Below are 25,757 nucleotides of genomic sequence, written 5' to 3'. Positions count from 1 at the left end.
TGAATTAATACAAGATTTGATTAAAAGTAATTAATTCTTGCACCCAAGTACCCTCCTGAAGGAGGTTCTACCAGTAACAGCATGAATAGTTATGCAATACATTCTAATATATGGTCGTCTCCGCCATATCTCTGCATATTTTCAAATTCGGCTAACAACAGTGCACAAGTTTATAATGGCATCTTTCTTATTCTGATTTAATGCTGCAGAAAACACATATACAATTTTAAAAACATATATATGTACTCGTTATTTAAAAAAAAAGTAATGGAGATTTCCACATGGGAACTCAAAATTTAAAAAAAATAGAACTGAATTTGAAAATTCGGACGGCAAATGAAAACTTTCATGCGCCATGGCGACTACTGGGCACCCTGTATTTTTCTACCCCTGCCTGTATGTACAGTTCATATGTTTATGTGGTAAGACAAATGAACGCGTTAATTTCAAAGTGCACGAACACATAACGTTTCGTTCTAAAGTAACCGTAATGACAATGAACACCTTTTGGAAGAAATGGTAACTGGTAACGATTGACTTCTTCTTTAGTAATTTCCCTAAATCTCCCTGGGCAGCCCACTGATAATATTCATTTTAACGTGTCACTAATTACATTGTTACTTTTGTTTCGAAGGTTAAGGCTCTCATGTGCATTACACCGTAACGTGAAGGCACATATGCGGACGTGGAAGTAGAATTCTATAAATTTACGATCTCAGCAATAGTGTAGATGTGATCAGCACAATGCTCCAGAAGCTTTTATTCCCAGGATGTCCATTGATGAGAGACTGGCAAGCATTATTCTCCTAGCGACAAGAGTTTAGACCCGAAATTGAATATTTCTCGCTATTTTGGACGGGTAGATAGAAGATGTCTTGTTCCTTGAACCTTTCAATGAAGGTCGGTTATTTATGGGAAATTCAGGGGATCTGAACCCCCGCGGATGATTTACCAAGTACTAAAATTAAATAATGAAATTATACTTGTTCAGCATTTGCTCTATTTCCACCGAACTTAGGCGAAGGCCACGATTAGATTTGTATCATACAACTTCGAATGACAGTACCAAACAAGATTAATACGCACTACTACTTGTACTAATAATATTCACAAATATTAACTTTTCGTTATCTGAAACTAAAATGCTTTTTTGTAATTGAATAGATATTCAATTCTTTCTTCTTGACATTAATTTCCTTGCCAAGACAGTTGTTTTTTATACAAATTTTGGCGATCTTAGCTACAGAAGAGAGATATAATGAATTCGTGTTGTATATTATCTCTATTCGTATACCGTATTTTATCCATTCGTGTACATACTAATAATGCAATATTAATTAATTTACATGTGCATATGAATATACACAGTGTGCCCCATAATTTTCCGAACTGATGTAGTACATATTGCATGATTTGGGAAAACACCCCTTCTCCAAATACCCTGATGTTTTCTCTCTCTTACTTGTAAATTTGAACGTTGGGGAACGATCCTCTTAAAAGTTACAGTAACACATGCGACACCGCCCTAGATCACCAAGTCGGAAATGAGCAAAAAAAACCAAAGGGTTCAACATTGACGAGACCTGATTACAGCTGCGGAAAAGGATTCCAATTTCCTGAAAAGTATCGTCGCATCAGGTGCGTAACTAGGTTGGGGCAGCCGAGGAGAGGCCCCGGGGTCGAGATAACGGGCCCCCGAATGGCAGGAAGACTAATGGATTTTGGTAGACTGATTCGCTGGAGGCAGATTATAGTGGCGTGTTAGGTCACTCGTGTGTACGTACGTACTCGTGGGGGGTGCCATAATCAAAAAGTTTTGAAGTCCATAAAAATATCATCCAGCACTATTTTGATAATTAACTGTTACATTTGCAAAACGATAAAAATTACTCGTAACTTTCTCCTCAGGTTCCAGGAGGTTCACAAAAGTACTATTAACTATAAGTTTTATAAATCTGAAACTTTTTGCGGTTAAATGCCTTCCCTTGTCCCCGTCAAGTTGAGCCTAGGGCAGAGACATCGTTTTCTAAATTGAAAATAATTATAACAACCTATTTATACAGTACTATGAGTCGGAAACGCCATAGCAGTCTGGCTTTAATTTCATTGAAAATGACAGAGCAAAAAGAATCAGTCTTAACAAAGTAATCGATGCTATTGCAGACAGGAAATTAAGATAGAAATCATTTAAGTCTTAAGACTAAAGTTGTAAATGAAAATTAATTTAATCACTATTGTAAACATTGTAATGAATCAATGTTAACTTGTTAATGAGTGAAGAATGTATTGTATTCGACATTATCTATTTTATTGGTTCCCAACAAAATAAACATCTCTTTAATCATAATCAAGAGAATTATATTAGTTTACAACCCCATATGCTAAAATTAAGCAGTTTTTGTATTTGTAGATCCAGCCACTAGTAACTCGGGGACCCACTTAAGTAGCCTGCCCCGGGGCCCCCATGAGTCTAGCCCTGCATCGCCGGTGACGAAACTTGGTTTTTCTAATATGAGCCGTTAAAAAAGTACTAAAGTTCGGTGTGAAAGAGGCTAGGGTCCCCAAAACCCAAGAAAGTTCGCCTGCAGAAGTCCCGTATGAAGACGATGCTAAGATGTTCTTCGACTCCATGGGTATCATTCGTAGAGAAATTGTTCCCGATGGACAAACGGTCACCAGGGAGTTCTGCCTTGAGATTGTGAAGAGTTTGTTGGCACGAATTTGACGGATACGCCCACAATGCCGTCAACAGGGCATATGGTCACGTTTGATTGGCAATGCCCCAAGTAACCCGTCTTTGGTTGTCCATCAATTTTTAGCCTCCAAGAGGATTTTCTGCTTCATCATCCTCCCTATTCTCCTGATCTCTCTCCTCCTGACTACTTCCTTTTCCCGAAATTGAAATTGCAGCTGACAGGGATCCAGTCCAGCTTGATGCTGTTGCGGACGTTCAAAGAGCTTCGACCGAGTATCTCAATACTATTCCCGTCAAAGACTTCCAGAATTGTTTTCACAAGCTGCATGAGCGTTGCATACAGTTTATTGAAGCACAAGGATTGCATTTTGAAGAATATACACGCAAGAGTGTCATTGCGTGTGCGGTTCCTGTTCTCTCGTCCTAGTCCCGAAAATTATGGGGCGCCTTTTAATTATATACAAAGCTTTTTTGATTGATTGATTGATTAAGTTTATTTTGTGCCTCTTGGCTAATTTGCGAAGATGAGGATAATTGATGAAATGATGAAATTGATGAATGGACATTCACAAACAACCAAGCCCGAACGGGATTCGAACCCGGGACCCTTGGCGTCGCGGCGCGATGTGCTAACCACTCGGCCACAGGGTCGGGCGTATATATACACAAAGCTCATTCAATATATAACAGGATATATGTTGTAACAAATATTTATTACAAGCACGAAAAGAACTACAGTACTATGTTTCACCATAGTCCCGCCTTACTTCAATGCACCTAAGCCAGTGCTTGATACGGAAACTGATTCCACAGGAACATAATATTTTGGACGCGTGCGTAACCACTCACGCACCGCTGACTGGACTTCGTCGTCATTCTGGAACCTCGCTTAGTGCATCTTTCAGTGGGCCAAAGGTGTGGAAATCGGAAGGTCCGAGATCGGGCGAATATGGAGGGTGGGGTAAGTACTCATACTTTAGGTCCTCGATGGCAGTGTGAGGTCTCGCATTTTCATGGAGCAAAAGCACATCAGTGGACACCAGACCACGTCGTCTCTGCAGAATGGCTGGTTGCAGTTTTTCCCGCAAAAGGTTGGAGTAAGTGGTAGTGTTTACATTATGACCTCTGGGCACGTAATGTTCAAGAATTGACCCCTTGTGGTCCTAAAACAAAGTTAACATGACCTTTTCGGCACTCCGTGAGCACGCATCTTCTTCGGTCTGCAGACGAAGGATGTCGCCATTCTATTGTTGTCCTCTTACGTTCTGGTTCATAGAAATAAACCCAACTTTCATCTTCAGTGACAATACGATGAAGAAATGCCTCACCGTCAGCCTCATAATGGTTCAAGAGCTTCCTGCACACATCAGCACGTTTCCCTCATTTCCGGTGTCAAACGTTTCGGAACACACCTCGCACACACTTCCCTGGACCTCAGTATGTCATGACTGATATGGTGGGCTGATTCTACACTTATTTCACTGACAGTAATAAGCCGGTTCTCCCGTATCAAGTCCTCCACTTGAGCAATGTTGCTTTCCGTGACTGCAGTGACAGAGCGACTTGGACGCGGAGAATCTTCAGCACTGGTTAACCCTGTTTGAACTTCTCAGCCCAGTCGGACTTGTGATCGACTCATACAGTTGTCACCGCACTGAACTGTCATGCGGCGATGAATTTCTATCGGTTTCACCCCTCACTCAACAAAAATCTCCCGACACTTCGCTGCTCCATCTTGGAGCACTCCTGTAAGGGTGGCGCCATCTTGTGTAACTGTCTCCCAGCGTCCCGTGTGCGAGGCAGGCGTGCCAGCCCCAGCTATGAGTATCTTACAGATGCCTTCACAAAATAACAAACTTATAACAATCACGGTCGTATTTTAGATCTTTTATACTACGGACCGACAGTTTAAAATGGGACCCGTAGTGGGGAGGATAGAACAGCAAATCAACAAACTTTGTTGTCTACTTCTGTTCCCCGCTTCAGATTCACCAACCTCGAACCTAGATCTCCTGTGTTGCAGTCAGGCACTATGGCCTGTGTAAGATTTTGGTTTCTCTCCCTCCGAATGAAAGAAAGGTATGGTTAAGGTAAAAGCCAATAGATGGCACTGATCAGAGGTTACGTCATTCAGTTTGCCGGTTGGATGTAAGAATCCTGAACCGAGACACTACACGTCTAGCTGGCACACGTTCAAAATCATAATCCAACAGGGCACTCGACGTGATGGGAGAGGTCAACAGGGTACTTAGACGCATGTGGTGGTGATGGTTTAATTTATTTTATTTCGTAGAGAATTAGTTTAATATTATTTTATTTAATTTTGTAGAGTTGTTTGTAGTATTATATTAATTTGCTTGTTGATCTTGACCGAGTGATCGTCATTATAGACAAGTAGGAAAAAGGGGGGAAATTTAACATAGAAATATTCTTTTAGACAATGAGATACAACATGGATGAATAATGATACCAATTAAATAGTCAGCAAAAGAAGAGAAAATTATTAGTTAAGGCTCCTTTATACATTTGACGAAAGTCGAATCTGAGGAAGAAGGAAAAAAAGGAACAGAGTACGTCACGAGATTGGCAGTCTTCACAGTTTTCTTGGGTCTCAGCTTCTACTGCCTCGTAGAGCTCCGACACAGTAAATAGTCCCTAACGAACCTACACAAGTTATGTTAAAGAAACAGCGAAATGATTTTAAAAAAGTATAAAAGATTACCTACACATGGAAACAGATCTTCATATGAGATCGTTGAAGGTAAGCCGCGCGTCAGGCTAACCTTGCAGCAGGTTTTATGTATCAATCCGCGCGAGAACTGAGCTCAGAATCTTCCGTGCCAGTCTTGCCTCAACCACCGAGCTGCTTACATCGTAGACACTGAGAAAATCCACAGTGTTGCCAACCGCACAACACATCAAAACCCGCATGCATGTCAAGCGGAATGTATTTTTGCTTCTCTTTGCCTCCTGAAACATAAAATTTTAAAAGTACTTTCTGCTTATATATAATTTAATAAATGTGTCATTAATATAAGAGCGAAATAACTTCTAAACATGAGAGCATGTGTGTATATTTCGAGCACGCAAAACGAAAAATAAACGGAGATAAAAGTAAACAACAATAGGCCCCTCTTGAATTTAATGACAAATTATTGTTTTTGGTTTAGAAAGAAATACATTTATGAAAAACGTGGTTGCTTCGTCCGCAATACATCCGTTCCTGTAAGACACACGCAATTCAAGTTATACCAACAAAAAAGCATGATTTGTTATTGGTGATATATACAATCAGGTGCATTATCTGTCGCTATTACTCTGGTTTCAATTTATGAATCATTTCACTAAACCAGGATTCAAATCTTGGTCTGTCCATTTCTTGCTGATAGTCACCCTTCCCTTTCTTTGCGCGGAACAGTAAATATGCGCCTTCAACAAAGCTTTCATTGCCGCCAGTGGGTGAAACAATAAGCCTCCCCCTTCCCCTCATCGTCGGTTTCTTCAGCCCTGGCGGTGGTTTTGCATGGTGGTATCCTTCCATGTTTTATTCCCCCTTCTCCCACCCACCGAGTTGAAGGACTTCTCGTCCAAATAATAAACATGTTTCTTCTCACTGCGATATATTTTAATACCGCGGAGATTCTTTTGTCATCAAACAACAAACAATCGTTTCCCCTTGCTAAACTTAAACTGCAAATCATTCAACACCCGTGATACAATTCGTGTGCACATTGACGGCAAATCACCTCACGCCCTGTTTTACTTTGATCTTGTTGCCGCAAGGAGGATTATGCATTTAAAACAACTTGCTTGACTTTGAAGAGCATTTCCCTTTGGATGAAGCCCAAAATAACATTCGGGTAAAACCACGCGCTGAACAGGAGATTCAGCCATTCTCGCCGCTCTACAATAAACATAGGGTTAAATAGTGGGATGTGCAACACTGGTATCACCAATTCCACGCGCTCTGCAACGCATTCAGTCTCGTTCGACTCGCTCTAAAGTTTCAGTGTCTCTTCAACGCAATACACATTGCAGTTGGCGAATCTGTGGTTCTAAGTTCGTCTGCACAGTGATTGCAACCAATTAAGTCCATACCTGCTAATGGATGTACTATTTTGTCTGTATATTACAAATTAAATAACTGTTTTCTTGCAAGTATGCTGTTGTGTCGGAATAGAACCCGTCTCAGTGGAACTATATTCTTGCGCGCACGTTTGGATCTACATATGCGAAACCCTGCTGCAAGGTTGACTTGACGCTTGGCTTAGGCATTTGATGTTTACTGTTCACGGCTGACGGGAGAGCAGTTGGGGTGGGGTGGGTACCTGAGGGGAAACAAACACAATCGCTTGCAAGGGAGGAAGGACGAAAATTTGTTTGTTGTGAAGCAGTTGACCATCTGGCACGCAGGCGAGCGAAGAAAACAAACATGAATTATCGTTCTTTTAACACGTGACGAATTTTTCATGGATAGTAAAACCGTAATTTGATGACAAACGATTCTCAAACATTTATGAAATGGAAGATAGTAATCACAGCCGCGCTTTCATGTATTGAATCTTGGATATATCATTATGTGGGAGAGGCAGGGAGGGGAAAAGGTACTTTCTCTCTCTCTCTTTCTCTTTTTAATCTTCCATAAAGAGCAATGAAAGGAAAACCGAAAACTGTTCCTATTTTGTACCTACAGTTCCTAAATATAAATTACAATTTTTGTAACTATAATTGGCTTACGCAGAATTTTGTCGCGAGGTGTTTCAAGTGTGTTTAGATTTTAGTATTTATAGTAATAATAACAATACATTGTTTTTGATTGATTGATTGATTTGCTTTATTTTACTTCCCCTTTTGTACCACGTTTGGCTAATTTGCGAATTTGGTGATGAGTGATGATATGATGAAATTGAAGAATGAACACTCACATACAACCATGCCCAGGCCAGGATTCCAACCCGGGACCCCTGGCGTCGTAGCGTGATGTGCTAACCACTCCGCCACGGGGGCCGGCAAAACATTGTTTTTATTATAACATTTATTAACAATAGTAATCTACTAATATGAACTGTTTATATTTTCGCTGGATGTGACACTAATTAGTTTAAAACAGAGCACGAATTACATTTCTTCAGTTTGCCCAGTCAGTGATCACAACAGGTTCATTGAATGGACAGTGTTCCATAAGATATACACATATAATTCTGATCATGTACAATTAACTACACGTATGCTAAAATTGTAGTTTTACAACTTTGCTCTTACAACGAACAACGCTCACACTGGAAGAGCAAAGTTGTGCGTTACTGAATTAGTAGTCTTTCTGTATTATTTTCTGCACATAAAGTTTATTTTGTGGTGAAGAGTAATGTATGGGATGATGAGAACAGACATTGCCATCTACACCGCAGGGAACGGAGTTGACTGGTTTTTCTCGAGGTGCATTTATTTTTCTTGCTTAAGTAACAGTTTCTTATGTATATATACCGGGTGGGCCAGACTCAATTATGCAGTTTTTGATTAGATTTTTTTATTATTTTTTCTTTATTTTATTTTTATTGACAAATGTCAACATTTCCAATGGCTACAAAATTGTTACAAAAATGGAATCACACACATAAGTCATTGATTTTCAAGTTAGTGGTCGACCTGGGCACCATCTAAGTCAACACAGGCTTGTAGACGCAAAGCAACATTTTCACACGCCTTACTCCTGACCAATCACCTCACGCATATGTTGCTCACTGTCAACGGGATTAGCGTACAACTTGTGTTTGAGGTAACCCCAAAGGAAAAAGTATGCTGGGTTTTATGTCGGGTGATCGGGCTGGCCACTCCACAGACCCTCGACGGCCAATCCCGCGATCAACCTCGTTCACAGCATACCGTATGATGCAGCCATCTATCGACAACAAAATGTACTTTCCAATTTTTCCGTGTGCTGTTGGATTTATTGGTTACTAATGTTCGAAAACTGCCCAATTGAGTCTGGCCCACCCTGTATACTATTCCAATTTTTGCTTATTTGAAGTACAAATAACAAGAAAAGAAAAACATTCTGACAAACAGGTAAAAAATTACTGGGCTACAAAAAATAATACACGGACACAAACAATGAGCTTCTTAAAAATTCATGAACAGCAATGCAAATCTGTATGTCGACAAGCAGGTGTCAAACCGTCCTGACTAATACGATGTTTCACGGCCTTTGTCACTCCTCCTCCTAATCTCAGAATGCTGCATCCGATTCGATTTCTCAGGTGAACATACTTCAGTTTACTATTAGTGCTTATGAGTCTCAGTTTCTTACAATAGTTTCGCAGTAAGTGATTAGTACACTCAATTTTTTCCACTATGACATCGGTGTAAGGTCTGGCTTCTAGATTTTTTGCATACATGCTTGAATATCCATCAGCCACAAGAGTAGCGAACTTCACACCGTACAACTCCAAACTTCGTTTAATGCCCTCCACAATTATATTCGGTTTCATGTTGCAAACTCCACTAAAAGTTGAAACACACACGACACTTCAGTAGCAGTTACAGTCTGGCCACGGGAGACAAAACCATCTGGATGGACTATTCCAAACGCGAGAAGGGAAGCAGGTAGAAACAAGCTGTAAACAATGCTGTGATATTTCATCTGTGTGCGTTTGTTTGTGTAGTTTTTTCCCCTCGCTGTGTTGTGTTCGTGATAGCTCTTACACCTCGTAATAAACCGTTTCGAAGTGGAACTAAGAAAATTGTGCACAATCAGTGGCGTATCCAGAAATGTTTCGGGGGGGATATGAACGAAATGTCTACGAATAATAATAATAATATTAATAATAGTAATAGTAATAATAATAATATTTTAATTGAATTAAAGTAATACTAATTTCAATATATAAATTAATATATTTTTATTAAGTGAGTAGGTAAAGAGGCAAATAGTGTATATTCATTCTGTAGAAACATTTACATAAGAACAAGTGCCTGGCAATTAAATTAATGTCAAATAGAAGAAGAATTGAATACTATTGCATAACGAAATAAATGTTAGATACAGTGAAGTTTCAGATTAATATTGTATACATATAGTTATGAGTTATAGTATGCATAAACCTTATTTGTAATATCATTCAAAGCCGTACGATCCCAATATAATCCTTGCCTTCAAATAAATTCACTAATGCTAAACGAGTACTGTTATTATTTTATTACTTGGTAATCTTTTAATTTGGGGGAGGGGGTCCAGACACCCTAAATAAATACTTTGTCTTTCAAAGCCGTATGATCTCAATCGTAATCACTGCCTTCCAATATATTCAGAGTAATAATAGTAGTACGTGATAAGTATTTCGGGTGCTATACTTCAAAGCCGTATTATATTTATAGCTATAATCCTTCCCTTCCAATACGCGATCAGAGGAAATTATCCATCGAATATGCAAAAATTGCTAAAGGAGTATATTTACATTATTTAATTTTAATACTTCATAATCCTTTCGGGGGGGTCCGGACCCCCAGCAAACTTGTTCTACGTATTATAGCGTAATATTTGCCAAGGAGACAGATTTAATTGAAATACTCAAAATAACGTTACTGGTTTAAGTACGTACAATGTAAACGTCTAATGGAAAGCTATAAATACTTCCCCATTTGATGATGTAGTAAACGGATAGGTATTATTTATATTTCATTCTGAACCCTTCCACAATACGTGAACGTCTGTGTAGTTATTTTGCCGGCGATTTTGTAGCGCTTGAAACTTCATTGTTGTTTCTGCAGCAGACGATTTTCTCGGAGCCCACATCTTACGCCAAACACACTTGCTGCCGTCACCCATATTTTGCAATTGAACACGTCCAGTTGACGCATGCACACTTCCCTGTCTCTTGGGATCGTGTTTTGTCTTCACGAGCTATTTTGTTGTATCCCTCCGCGTTCTACTGTGGGTGGGGTTTAGAACGCTTCTAACTATCTGCGCGAGGTGTCGCCACAGTGCAGGGACACTTTTACGTATTGCAAGGGTTTCGTTTTCCTCAAACAGTCTCAAAATAGGAAAACTGACTTCTACAGTGATGATGTTAATGTCAAGTACAATGAACATTGCATGACCCCAACAAAACAGTTTTCCATAAGCTTGTGTGGTTAACGAGATAATTGCATGTTAAAATTACAGTTTTCCCCATTTTTATGTCCAATTTACTTATTAAGCAGGGTCTTTTTCAAAATTTCGGCTTTGTAGGAATTACGCAGCCATATTTTCTGAAGGATAGAAAACAAACCCCGAGGTCATATCTTTGGTCGTAACTGAAAAATCTGTTCAAAACGGAACGTCTACACTGCGCGTTTTCGTCGCGGTATGAAGGAGCCTTAAGGATAACTATTGAAAATTATCTTGTTATATATATATATATATATATATATATATATATATTAATGTTATCGTTGAGGTCATAATGATTAATGACAGTTTATATAAATACTGTATAATATTATTGTTCGAATACCATATTTAAATTTGGTACTAGTTTACTATAGTTCATACAGATTTCTTCATTTTTACAGAAGAAACTACTTACCGTAATAAGTTCCTGTAGCATTGTCTAACATCGGGAAGGTGTTTTGTGTGATGTGGGAATGTTTCATAGCGGAAATTCATGTTCTTTGTTCAAAATTCATGCTCCGACGGAGAATAGCCTTTGGCGCTTACACCTTCGTACATCATTACGCGTCTTGATTGTGTTTTGTTCATGTTCATTCGGTATCCAGTGTTTCTATCCGTCTGTGTTTGCAACGAAAGTTAGAAACATGACGTGTCGTGGATGCGTGGTGAGACTCCGGCCAATTTCGAACATGCCTTTAACAGGAACTCTATAGAGAAAGCCGGGGAGCCGGAGCGGAGCGGAGGCGGGGCTGCGTTAGCGGTGGGGGGCGGTAGGTCAATTACCCCAGGGGCGGAGCCCGGAATCGGTGGGAAATTTGGACTCAAAAATTTCAAACTAAAATAATTTTTTACTTTAAATTTCCCACCGATTCCGGGATGGATAGCCCCAAAAACCATTCACGGGTAGCGCCACGAAACATTACAACTTCCTTCGTAAAAAAATGCGATTTTTTTTTAAAAAAAAAATGCATCAGTTGAGCTTTGTTCACGGGTAATTCTTGGGTTCCGAAGGTTGAAACACTGCATAACGAATGAAAATCGACAAAAGACGAGCACGACGCGCTATTATGTAGGAAGGTTTACACGCCATATTGTGTCTGAGGCGAGCGAAAAGATTACGAGAAAGAAGTATTTGTAATGTGAAAAATTGAAATTACTTTGATCAAAAAAACGTCAATACATGTTAAGGAATGTTCCGCGAAGCAGAAAGGTAAGTACGAATGTCAAAAATTGAGGAAACGAAGAAATTCTAGGTGTTCGAAGGATAGTCAATTTTTACCTTAAATTTTGTTAAATAAACTGTCATCCAATCCTATCCAGTGAATTTTATATTCTAGTAATTAATTAAAATACTTGATGTAAGGTATACCACGTACCTATGGGGGTCTAGTATGCAAGTTCATAGCTATATTTCATCGGTTAAACGGAAGGGTATTTTTAATCACAATTAAAAACAAATAATCTTAAATCCGAACCAGAGCAAAAAAGAAAGGGCTATAAAAGACAGAGCGTGGTTCGATAGAACTATGTCAAGTAATTTTTATTCTTATAATTGGTAGCACTGGAATAGGGCTAATGTCAAAATTTCAGAGAAGTAATCCATTTGTTACGCTAAGTCAGATAGGGACTCCTGATTGGCAACCCGGGATACGACCTCAAACGTCGTCACATTTCAAAGACCATTTGCAATAGGGGAAGATCCATTAGATTTCACTTGTTTAGATAGTGGTAGAATAGAACAAGTAGAATGTTACAATAAGGATAATCTTGGGCAGGATAATGTGAGTAGTACGCTTTTGAATGTTAATCGTGAAAGTAATGCATTAAGAAATATGCCATGTGTATTTGAAGGAAATGCATTGCAAAAGGTGTCAAATAAAATAGCTCATGACACAATCAATAATATGATAATACATCTTCCACTAATGCATAATCTAAACGCCAGATCAATTTTTGAATTTCTCTTTAAATTACAACAAATCATTGACTTGAATCTATTTCCATTGCGTAATATACAAAGGGTGTCGCAGAGAAGGTGAGACTAATTTCTGTATAGGAAAACAGCGACCTAAATTGGCTAGCAAATGTACTAGGGTGAAAATTTGGTTTATTAGCTGCCGATTGAGACCAAAATGAGCGCAATATGTCAAAAAGTCGTGACTGCGTAGCAGTTAATAGACAAGCATGTACATGGACTCCTCCAAGAATCATTAAAATGAAACAAAAAATTACAAACCACAAAATTTTTATTCAGAATCAGCCATATCGAGTAGACGAACATCTTTTTCAAAATAGGCACCATTTACAGCTAAGCAAGCGTCCATACGCTCCTGCGCTGCGGTGATCACTTCTTTGTTCTTCATGAAATGAGGACCACGTAAAGCGGCCTTTAAAAGTGGAAATAGCCAAAGATCGCAGGGTGCAAGGTCCGGGCTGTATGCTGTATGCTATATGCACTTAGCTCTCTCACAGACATATGCCTATCATCACGAATAATTGCTGCAACAGTATTCACTAGCGTCTCGTTAATCACGGACGGTCTTTGTCCAGGATGCGGAAGCAAAGTGCCTGATTCGCGCCCATCTTCGAACAACTTGTGCCATCGGTACACTGTGGCTATACTCAGTCTGTCTTGATCGGCATATGCCTGTTGAAACATTGCATATGTTTCCGCAGCACTTTTCCCTAAACGCCAACAAAATTTTATGGCATTTCGCTGTTCATCTTGAATACTCATCGCGAAAAGCAATGTTATACACAAAAACCTGGAGGGGTAAACGAAACACGTTCCACGTAAATCAACACAGCTGCTCACTAACGTGGTTTCGCAACATGTGACAACTTGCTACGGAAACAGAATGAGTCATCCTACATGACGCGACTAGTGCTGAAACCATAGGCAGTGTTGCCAAGCCAGGAAAAATCTGTCTCACCTTCTCTGCGACAGCCTTTGTACTGATTGCAGTAATGCCGAAAGTTAATATTTAATTGATAGAAATTTGGTTACAATTAATTAATGATGGAAAAACGTGGGGTAACATGGTTGAGTACATGTTAGATAGATATATAACATCATTAGGTAGGAATGAATTGCTCCAAGAATTCGTACTTTATAAACAAAAAAAAGATGAGGATGCACTTCAATTTTTGAAGGGCAGGAAATGTGCTGCCCAACTGTTGCGCGTCAACTGGAGTGAACCGGAATTTGTTAGATTATTAGTAGACATATTGGTTCCTAACGTTAGTGAAAAATTCTTGTTTACTGAAATTCCAGATTCGTTAAGTAAACTTAAGTTAACATTAGAAAAGATGCAATGGCATCAGTATGTAAAACGTGATTTTTTTGGACAAGAAAAACAGAAGAAAGTTCAAAATGTTCAGTTTCCCAGTAAAGTGTCATTTTGCACGAAACCAGTTTCGTCAAGACTCAATGAATCAAGGAAAGAAAATGTTTGGCGTAATTACAATCAAACTTTGAACTCAGCTTTACCAGTAGTGAAAAGAACTGATGGCAATAATCAAGATGTAATTGCAGTGTTTGCTGATAGTGAAATCAATAATAAGCGCGTCACTGCATGTTTAGATACAGGAAGTACTTACAATTTGATTAACAAACGTTTGTATAATGAACTGCGACAAGGCTGTAATGTAAAAGAGAGATTTCAAGAAGTGACAATAACATTGGGTGCAGGACGTAGCTTAAAATTGAACAAAGTAGTTGACTTGAGTTTGAAACTGTGTAACATGTCATGGCCCATTAGTGCTTTTGTGTGTGAAGACTTACCTATTGACTTTATCACAGGAGTTCAGTTCATTAAGGATAGACAATTTCTATTAAATTTTCATGACAAAACTATTACATTTCCGTATTCTCGTGAAAAGGTGCAAATGAAGTGGATTTCGGACAGTGTTATTAATATGAGCCATTCATTTCAGAAAAACACGTAAATGTAAAGAAACTAATGTTTGTGATGTTTCAAGTTCAAGGTCACATTGGCAATCGAGAAATCCGCAAAGCTGGTCTGGTGGCAGGAACAGAGTTTCGCAAGGAAGTAACATCCGAAGGCAACCTTGGCGTTCCAGAGCAAAAGCTGGTAGCTACAACATGATTGCGGCAGAAGATACGTCGATTCCTGATTAATCCGTCTGTCTGTCTACATGAACGAGAACAGCAACAATGTCCAGGAACATCGCATGAATACACGGAAGAACTAGGTATGTTATTAAATTCATATGCTGAAGTATTTTCTGACAAAGTTGGTGTATTTAATGAATTTGAATACACGATTCATCTGGAAGACAAAATACCAGTGCGCGAACAACCTTATGTACAGTCACGCGAAAAACGAAAAGAAGTAGATGATTGTGTGAAAGAACTTTTAGATCTTGATCTTATTGAGAAATCGCAATCTTCTTATTCAGCTCCATGTTTCGTCGTACGAGGGAAGAATAATAGTAAAAGGCTTGTTGTTAATTACCAAAAACTAAATGAAAAGGTAATTTTTGATTGTTTCCCAGCAAATTTAATACAAGAGTCGTTAAGTAACCTTTCCAAAGGGTCAGTGTATTGTGTTATAGATGTTAGAAAGGTGTACCATCAGGTACGATTAAGTGAAGCTTTTAGAGATTGTACTTCATTCTCAACATCAACAGCAAGTTATAAACTCAAATCCGTACCCTTTGGAATCTCAATTGGGAGTGCTCGTCTAGCGCGCATGATGCAAATAATGTTAGGAGATTTACGGGGTAAAATTGTTGAATATTTTTGTGATGATATAGTCAGTGTTTCAAAAAATGAAAATAAACATCTTGAACACATACGTATTGTGTTATAAAATTTCTTGGTTATAAGAAGACAAGCAAATGCACATTGATTCTGAAAGAATCAAAGCCATTCAATGTCTTCCTTGACCTAAAAGTCGTAGATCATTAATGCGAATTTTAGGCGTACTTAATTATTATAATTAATTTATCCCAGAATATGCTCAAATAATAGGACCATTAAATGAACTTAAGAGTCCGAAGAATAAATTTCCTTGGACTGAATTTCATGAAAATGCCTTTCAAGAAATAAAAGGTAAATTTCTTGAGCATGTATTCCTTGCTCTCCCTGATTTTTCAAAAAAATTCGTTCTTCAATGTGACAGTTCATTGAAGGCTTATGGTGCTTGTCTAATGCGAGAGGATGATTCAGGTAAACTAAAGCCAGTATATTTCTTTTCAAGAAGATTAAAGGAAACAGAACGTAATAAAACAATATATGAACTAGAATTAACCAGTCTAGTTCAAGCATTAGAGAAGTTCAAATATTTTTTGCAGTGTAAAAGATTTACCATTAGAGTAGATAATATGGCCTTATTTTACATGTTGAAGAGAGCGAAGAAATATAGTAAATTTGCAAGGTGGGTTGAATTTATTTCTTCATTTAGTTTTGATTTACATCATATTCCATCATCCAGTAATTTAATCGCAGATTTTCTTTCAAGAATGTATGATAATTCTCAGTACGATACAGATGTTTTAGATAAATCTGAAATTGATTCGTTTTTTTTAAATTTATGGGGTTTTCCTACATTGTTAAATTCCATTTTGTCTGGGCAAGATAATGATGATGAGATAAATGTCATAAAGAACAAATCAAGGCCAATGAACAAGTTCCTAATCATTGTGTGCGTATTGGAATTGTTTACAAGAAAACTAGAAATAAAGGACAGCCATTCAAAGTACTAGTTCCCAAACACTTAATTGAACCGTTAATTCAATATTATCACACCAATGCTATAGGTGGAGGACATTCAAATTGGTCCAAAACTTTGAGGAAACTTCAATGAAATTTTACTTGGGAAAATATGGTCAATGTTGTAAATGATAGAGTAACAAGTTGTAAATTGTGTCAATTAGCTAAGGAAAGAAATAAAACTCCAATGGGTGTTTTGTTATAAGAAATCATTAAGCATCACTTACAGAGAGCGGGTATTTTGGGACCTTTGCCAAATTCAAATGGCTTCAAGTATGTATTAGTAGTAGTAGATAATGCTAGTAGATATGTTTGGTATCAAACATTACGACAAGTTTCGTCGAAAATAATAATTCAACATTTGCAAAGATATTGTTCAAATTTTGGACATTTTTCTCAATTTTGTTCAGATAACGCTAGTTATTATACTTCTGAGTTATTCAGTGAATTTCTGTATGGTATTGGTTGCAAATATATTACAATTAGTCCATGGAATCCAAAAGCAAACTTGTGTGAAAGAATGATTAGAAATCTGAAACAAGCTATAAGATGTTTTTGTTACACCAACCAATCGACCTGGTCAAAATATTTGTATTATTTACAGTATTGTTTCAATAATACTAATCATCAATCAATAGATTGTACCCCTGCAGAACTCTTCTTAGGAAGGAAACTTTTTGATCCATTGTTGCAAAATTGGCAATTGACTGATTGACCCAAGGTAATCAAATAAAATGGTCTCGTGCACTAGAAAAAATGAAAAGTGAGTGGCATAAACGTGAAAGAAATTACAAGAAAAAATACAGTAATGTGACGTATCAAAGCAATGTAGTTGTAAGGACTCATCCCAGAGCAACATTGCTGGATGGTATTACAAGGTCATTTAGTATGTTGTATGAAGGTCCATATGCAATCAAGGTCCATATGCAATCAAGAAGTTTTTAACCCCAGTTTCTGTATTGTTAGAGAAGGTTGAAAATCCATCTATTGAAAAACGTTGTCATATTGATCAGATAAAACTGTATAGAGTGTCCAGGATGTGAGTCAGTTTTTAAACAATAGTGTGATTTCATGTTCATAATCATCATATATATATTCTTCAATATGTGTTGTAAAATGTGAGTTGAGATACTGTTGCTTGTTTTGTATTAACAGGTATTCCTCAATGATACAAAATGTCGACAATCAACATCTAATGAAAAAAGAATCCTAAGGAAATTGAAGGATACTTGTGAGAAGCAACTATATTATCTTACTGTGTAACTTTGCATATTGTAAGGATCTATATTGTTGTATATATATATATATATATATGTATATATATATATATATATATATATATATAATGTCAAAATACTCCACAGGTAATGTTCAAGTAATGGGGGAGGGCAGTTTATGGCCTGTGTAAGATTTTGGTTTCTCTCCCTCCGAATGAAAGAAAGGTATGGTTAAGGTAAAAGCCAATAGATGGCACTGATCAGAGGTTACGTCATTCAGTTTGCCGGTTGGATGTAAGAATCCTGAACCAAGACATTCCACTTCCAGCTGGCACACGTTCAAAATCATAATCCAACAGGGCACTCGACGTGATGGGATAGGTCAACAGGGTACTTAGACGCATGTAGTGGTGATTGTTTAATTTCTTTTATTTCGTAGAGAATTAGTTTAATATTATTTAATTTAATTTTGTAGAGTTGTTTGTAGTATTATATTAATTTGCTTGTTGATCTTGACCGAGTGATCGTCATTATAGACAAGTAGGAAAAAGGGGGGAAATTTAACATAGAAATATTCTTTTAGACAATCAGATACAACATGGATGAATAATGATACCAATGAAATAGTCAGCAAAAGGAGAGATAGTCAATTTTTAGTTAAGGATAACTATTAGAAATTATCTTGTTATATATGTATTAATGTTATCGTTGAGGTCATAATGATTAATGACAGTTTATATAAATACAATGTAACCAAAAAAGTTATTGCCATTTTTGACGTCCCATTAATCATGCTCTCACAGAGATGAAACGAAATGACGCACGTGCCTGCCAAGCAATCGGGAGTTAGTCTGACCATCGTCTGTCAGTAATACAGGCACGTTGCGCACACACAGCTGTCATAGCTCGTCCAGTGTCGAAGAGAAATGGAGGTATGCATCAAGTCGCCGCATTTGCCAGGCATTTAGGGAGAATGCCGTGAACGAACGCACTGCCAGGCATTGGTTCCAGAAATTCCGTTCGGGAGATGTGAGCCTTTCGGATGAACCTCCCAGTGGACGACCACATGTGTTGGATGACGAGGCCCTGAAAGCAGCCATCGAGGAGGACAGTGGTCTATCGTGTGATGAACTTGCAGAAAGGTTCCTTGTTTCCGCTGAAACAGTCAGACTGCACCTGCATGGGATAAGGAAGTCATACAAGTTAAGCAAGTGGGTACCCCACACATTGTCGGCAGCCAACAAGGAACAACGAGTGACAGCCTGTTTGTCCTTGCTTACTCGGCACCTGAACACTCCCATATTTGATTGCTTGCTCACTGGTGACGAAAAGTGTGTCCTCTATGACACTCCCAAGCGTACCAGATATTGGATGTTGCCACGTGACCCTGTTCCTCACACCTCAAGACCACTTCTGCACCCACCAAAGGTTATGATCTCTGTATGGTGGAATTGTCGGCAAGTGGTGCATTACGAGCTCCTTCCACCTGATCAGACCATCACTGCTGACATCTACTCTCAGCAGTTGCAAAGGGTGCACCGTGCATTGCGGCAGAAGGAGCCGACATTGATAAATCGCAAGGGTGTGCTGTTGCTGAACGACAATGCCAAGCCATATGTGGCAAAGAGGACCCGGGAGACCCTTCAGCAACTTGGCAGGGAGACACTGTGCCATCCACCATATTCACCGGACCTTGCACCAACAGATTACCACCTGTTTCATTCCCTCGACAACCACCTAAGTGGGAGATCCTTCGCAAATGAGGGAGACTTGCGGAACGCACTCACGGACTTCTTTGCATCCAAGCCCGCCGAGTTTTATCACCAGGGTATTGTGCAGCTGCAGGAGCGTTGGCATAAGGTGTTGGATGCTGATGAAGATTACTTCGAAACCTAAAGATACGTACCGTCTACTGTATTGCTCTTCGTTTATCACTGCTCTAGAACGGCAAGAAAGTTTTTGGTTACCTTGTATAATATTATTGTTCGAATACCATATTTAAATTTTGTTAAATAAACTGTCATCAAATCCTATCCAGTGAATTTTATATTCTAGTAATTAATTAAAATACGTGATGTACCACGTACCTATGGGGTCCAGTATACAGGTTCATAGCTATCTTTCATCGGTTAAACGGAAGGGTATTTTTAATCCCAATTAAAAACAAATAATCTTAAATCCGAACCAGAGCAAGAAAGAAAGAGCTATAGCACCTTACTGCCTAAAACACAGCGGCTACACTAAAATCATACCTCTATCAATCCGCCCAAACCGTTAGGTATTCCTGCAATCATAGCTCCAATGGTGTCGGACATCGCATCATCCATAATCTGTAAGCAAAATAAAAAGAAAGAAAACATTTATCAGAAGATAAATAAGTCAAGACAATATTGAGATTTAGTAACTTTAGATGGATGAAAACCATTGAAGGATTCTGGGGTCAATGAGAAATAATGCTTTTCATCAGTATTACTATCATCGTTATCATTATTCATTAGAAGAAAAGCTTACAATCTGAAAGATGTTCACAATCACTAGCGCAGGTCGGATTTTATTTCGGAGATGGCCGGGATTGCAAAAGTGAACATCACATATCTTCTTCCTAGATAAACTATTAAACATATTGCAATTACTTTTTGAACCTTTGTTTTAAAAATTGTTCAAAGACAGAAATGATAATCGGAGGTCATTTTGAAGGGAGTTTGCATTTACCAATTTCATTTTTCATTTGAAAATTTCGATTTTTTTCAAAATTTTGGGAGGAACCGTATCCAGTACTGTAGTTTTAAAATGGTCACAACGTATAGGCTACGCTGTTTCGTTAGGAGGAGACTGACTATATTTCAATTAAGTATGGATTGATTATGTTGCTATTAAATGCATGGATGAAATCATTTAACTTCTACAAAAGAATGCCATTGGCAGCAAAATACTGAAGACTATAGTGATATACCCATCATTGGCATAAAAGAGACATAATATGAAATTGAAATATACATTAAAAAAAACATATGAAAAGCGTATTTTAATGATTACATTTAAACGTAAAGGCTACACCAGTATTTTATTGGCTACAGTACAGCATGCTTTTGTATTTTATTTTACTGTTGATATTGCTTTTGTGAATTACATGTTTGTATAATGTTAATACATATAATAATACCACTAAGATAGATACCTCATAATCTTCTTGGGGATGAAGCTTGCCGTCACAGTTGGCATCACTGGGTTGCTTGGGGCCGGCGGGAGTTGCTTCGCTAAAATGCAGGCAGGACATCACAGCGGCAATTAGAGCAACAATGATGACAGTGTTGATGCTCATTCTGTAGATATCTGAAAAAGTACTACTTTTAGAACTTTGAAATGTTGTTTCTGTTGATGATTGATAGCAGATTGTGTTATTTGCGACATTCTGTCAGTATCTCTTTTCTCTTCCCCCCTCTAACTTTGGCACTCTTTTTTTTTTTTTGGAATAGAATAAAGTAGTCTTTATATTTTCTACTTCTCTATTTTCCTCTCCTTCATTTTGCCTAGGACCTGCTCAGTGAAGCCGACATTAGAAAAATATTAGATGGGCGTATGACACATGCAATGATATGTCATTATTAGTAGGCTGATGATTTGCACTAAAATGTAATCTGTTCTTTGGGCCAGAAAATGTAGGCTTTTATGTTTTAAAACATGTTAAGCCCATTTCTGAAAGGAATATATGAATTTTATAGTGACTGTTTTTGCTTATTGTAGTCACAAGTGCGTATTTCGAAGATAATTGCTATTTGAATACCTAGTGCGGGAAAATGATGCAAAATGTAGGGCGCTGAAAAGTATCATATTGAAGATGTAACAAATTATTATGGAATATTTTGATAACACTCAGCCTGTAAGTAAGTTGTGAGAATTCTTTAAGTTTATAGTGACGTAACATTTTGTCTGCTTAAGCGTGGTGACTCTATTTCTAAAATAAAATATAATAACAAGCAAATTTGGGTGGGTTTGAGCGCCACATTCCTACATAAGGTGGCGCCACTGGACATGTTCTCCTTCTCTTGTTATGAAGAAAAGAGGAGAATAATGAAGGGGAACTAGAAACACCCACCAATACCTGCCGTATGAAAGAGGGAAAGAGAGAGAGGGAGGAATTTATGAAATAAGAGAAGAAAGGAAAGATCGGGTAGAAAGAAAAAGAGAGACGGAACAAAAAGAGGAGGAGAAAAGAGCCAAGAAGAAAGAGAACAGATAGAGGAAGTCAGATATTGGAAGAAGAAGAGAGATAGAGGACAGTTTTCTTTCTTTCTCTCTCTCTCTCTCTCTCTCTCTCTCCTGTCATCGACTTAAGTAAATTAATTATCAAATTAGTGGCGTATTTAATATTTAATTTAGGAGAGGTGCACGATTGCATTGCAGTTGAAGCACACGATGTTCATAATACCCTCAGGTATTTTAGTACAACATGAGAAATTTAATTTAGAAATAAAACATCACCTTTAAGTACTCCACCGTATCAGAAGACTCCTTACATTAAGCGGACATGTACAGCCAACAGCATTAAAAATGCGACACCTAGATCCAGAAATTGTGGCTTCCTCTCAGTGCGTTATGTGTGCTGCCTAACTCTACGGTGATAGCAAAACTTCCTACTAAAAAGTTGCTACTGAAGTCGGCCGATCGCCGTACAATTGGGCAACAAGCATAACGCTTTGCAGCAAAGCCACTATTTCAGGATCTAGGTTTTCCATTATTATTGCCGTTGACTGTACATGTGCACGAGACGCTAGAGTGAAGTAGATGGCCTAGATAAACGCTCTTAGCGTAGGCACGTACGACGTCATCAGTGGTAGGTTATGGATCACAACACAATATCAGCATTTCATGGGCAAGTGTATGTCTTGACACTTCATCTACACATACTGCCTTCACTCTAAGCCAGTTTTCGATCTATTTAACATACATTTTCAAATGTTACGGCGATACTATCTCTTGATTCATGGCCTATCTGTGATGTCGTTGTGTGTGTATAAAAAAAGGTGTTCTGAGGGCTCGTCAAAAGTAGATTTCTGGCCTTGTAGGCAGGGCTGGAAATGGAAATTTACACGAAACGAAATACTTTACTTTGCTTAATGTGGTATTGTATATTTTTAATCTGACTAGCGAAATGACACACTGTATAATACACATCAAATGACATGACAAATAATAATAATTAACAAATAAAAATGTAAGAACAAGAACAACGACGGGAAGGAAACATAGACCCCATCATACTCTAAGCCGCCATGCGATTGATTGATTGATTGCGTTTGTTTTTTAAGTCCACTTTATGCACAGCAAGGCTAATCGGGACTGGACATACAGTTTAAAGTGTGATCCGAACCACTATGTGCCTAAACCGGGTATCGAGCCCGGGACCACTTCATTACCAAGCGACGACGATGCCACTATGCCATCGGGGACCCCCCCCCCACGCCCTCATGCGAAAACAACACATATTCACGTAGAGGGAACGCTAATATGACTGCTTATATTAAAGAAGAGTTTAGTTCAGGCGGGAAAAGGAAAAGATCTAAACCGATAAACGAAAAGGAACGTTCTGTTGCTATTCTTGAAGGAAGGTGAAGGTTGAAGAGTTCCTGTTCGCTTCGGACCATTTCGAGGAGCCCTGCTTGTAGGAGACTTATTTTCAATCAACCGCGGTTAGTTGCAATTCATTACTCCTGAATTAGTCCTAGACCCATGTGTGTGTGGGGTGGGGGCGCTTCGGTTCGGTTCGGAAACATTAAATTTCACCTATGCCATTTGATTCTGCATTGATTGGGTACAAACTTAAAGTTGATACTTATCTGATTTTTGGTAGATTTTGTATTTTGTGACGTCATGAAAATGGTGGACGCTCAATTATAGAATTTGAGATGAGATGTTTTTGACATTTTTTTCACATTCTATTAGAAACGTATTAGCACGGAATCATGTAAAATTCTTTAAAGTGCTCCAAGGAAGATGTTTCAAGTTGTAGAAAATTTTTACAGTCCTTCTGGGGGGGTATAGGGGGTCGGGGGACTCATGTTAATGAGTAGTATAAAAATGGTTATGTTCTTTGTTTTAATATTAGATGTCATATTATATCTTTTCAGATATAGTTGAGATCAAGTATAATGCCAGAGTGGTACCACTTCAATGTAAAGGGCTGTAGTTCCATTTTCAAGCATGTTTCTCCAAGCAAATATTTCTGTATTTATTAAATTAGATACTACAAATACATACATATTTCGTATTTCTAGTAGAGAAAACTTTTTCAAGTTGCGGAGGGAAGAAAGGGGAGGTAAAGTGGTGCAATTTAAAAAAATGTAAATTACCGAAAAGCCTATTGTAATTTATGAAGCTTCTACGGATGTGAGGGAAAAGGAAGATGGGGGAAAACTGAGATCATCTCAAGTTTAGAAGAAAATAATAGAAACATTAGGAAATATTTCCATTAAGTGATTTCTCAGGCTCAAAATGTTTATGTTCATAAATATCTAATTACTTTATAAGTACCTTTTGGTAAAATATATATAAAAATAAAAAATATATTATATAAAATGCACTTAACCTATTTAACACGATCAATGACTGACTTGACTTCTCAACGAACTATCGACTCACGTTGCTTCGTCCCAAGAGAAGAAGAATTTCAAAACCCAATGTTATATGTCGGCAGGTTCAAATTAGTTACTCTCTGTTGTTGGAACATTAACGTTACACAGAATCGAAATTTACAACTTGTCGAGGTATAAACACCTCGTCTGATTTTTTTTTTCTCAGCCTCGGTGGTCACACACTTTCCATAAACCTCAGATTCAAATTATTTGTTCGTATTGAAGCTAAACATGTACGAAATTTCTTGAGTTTCCAGTTAGACATTCAAGAGTTGCACAATAATAGCTCGCTGCTGATGGTTGTGAATTATCAACTGAAATTGGCAATTCGACAAGCATTGTGGTAAGCAGAAACATACATGAGCGCAGCAAATTATGCTTGTAAAACGTAAAACAGTATTATCTGTTGTCGTACCAGTTTCGAAAAGATGTTTAAGTAAAGCTTGGACTGCGAAACATGTATAAAAGATCCTTGAATTATGTGAATATCGTCACTGGAATAACCAATAGGCATATTTCAGATTTCTTAACTTTATAGGAGAGCGAAAATGAAAATTTTGAAGATCTTGCAGGCTATTGGTTGGGATTCTGTATTTTCAACGCCACACCCACTGAAAATATAAATGTGTTTATGTTAGTTGAACATAATTAACTAAAAGTTTCAAAAGCGAGAAAATATTTAGATACGTCCTTTGGTGAGTTCACCTGTGTTGTCCTACAATGTGAGTTAAATCTCTGCGAATAATGACATTTTGGAAAAACAGCCACTATAGTTCATAGTAAAACAATCACTACAGAAATGTGTATGAGCTTTCTGCGATACACGCATACTGGATCGAAAAATTTGAAGTAGCAAAGTACTGGTTAGAAAAATGACAATCTTTCCACATGAAAAACAATGGTAGCTCACAGCAATTAAAGTCTCTTTTCTGTTTCAATGATCCTCATGAGAGTAAAAGCTTGTAATAATTAGCAAAATCATCCAATCCAATCATATTGTCCGTTACACGATGACAGAAAATCTTCATGTCTTTCAGAGGTCTCCATTTATCGTTATATTGTTTCTGGAGTTGTGCTGTTATCATAGGTGTAACTTGGAGGGAGCAAGGGAGGGCACTATCCCTCCCCACCACCAAGAAATTCAGGTTTATGAGAATTTACAAGTTAATGGTGCTTTTGTTAACCTCCTGGAACCTGAGGAGCAAAGTTACGAGTAATTTTTATGATTTTCGAAATGTAACAATTTTTTATCAAAACAGTCATTTGTGGTTTTTATGGGTTTTTTATGCGCTTTGCAGCACGCCATGATGGCGTATAGGGTGTGTGG

At 38.0% G+C, this 25,757-nt stretch overlaps 1 long non-coding RNA gene across 3 annotated transcripts in view; it reads right to left on the bottom strand.

Moving 5' to 3' along the window:
- LOC145996920 (uncharacterized) overlaps positions 1–24,564 on the bottom strand; it is a 32,295-nt gene extending 7,731 nt beyond the window's left edge. For 2 of the 3 annotated variants that reach the window (XR_014442829.1, XR_014442831.1), the window contains exons 1-3: positions 24,385–24,529; positions 20,977–21,131; positions 20,051–20,128 (exon numbers count right to left, since the gene is read on the bottom strand). This is a non-coding gene — a long non-coding RNA (uncharacterized LOC145996920). Of the gene's footprint in view, positions 1–20,050; positions 20,129–20,976; positions 21,132–24,384 lie in introns of all 3 variants that reach the window. The other variant, XR_014442830.1, reaches the window with a different exon arrangement.
- Positions 24,565–25,757: the final 1,193 nt, after the last annotated feature.

The sequence above is a fragment of the Lepisma saccharinum genome, chromosome 13 (assembly GCF_977018435.1).
Source record: "Lepisma saccharinum chromosome 13, izLepSacc3.1, whole genome shotgun sequence".
In the NCBI taxonomy this organism is placed as follows: Eukaryota; Metazoa; Arthropoda; class Insecta; order Zygentoma; family Lepismatidae; genus Lepisma; species Lepisma saccharinum.
Note: the sequence above shows the minus strand (reverse complement) of the source record. Positions and strands in the feature narration are given on the sequence as shown.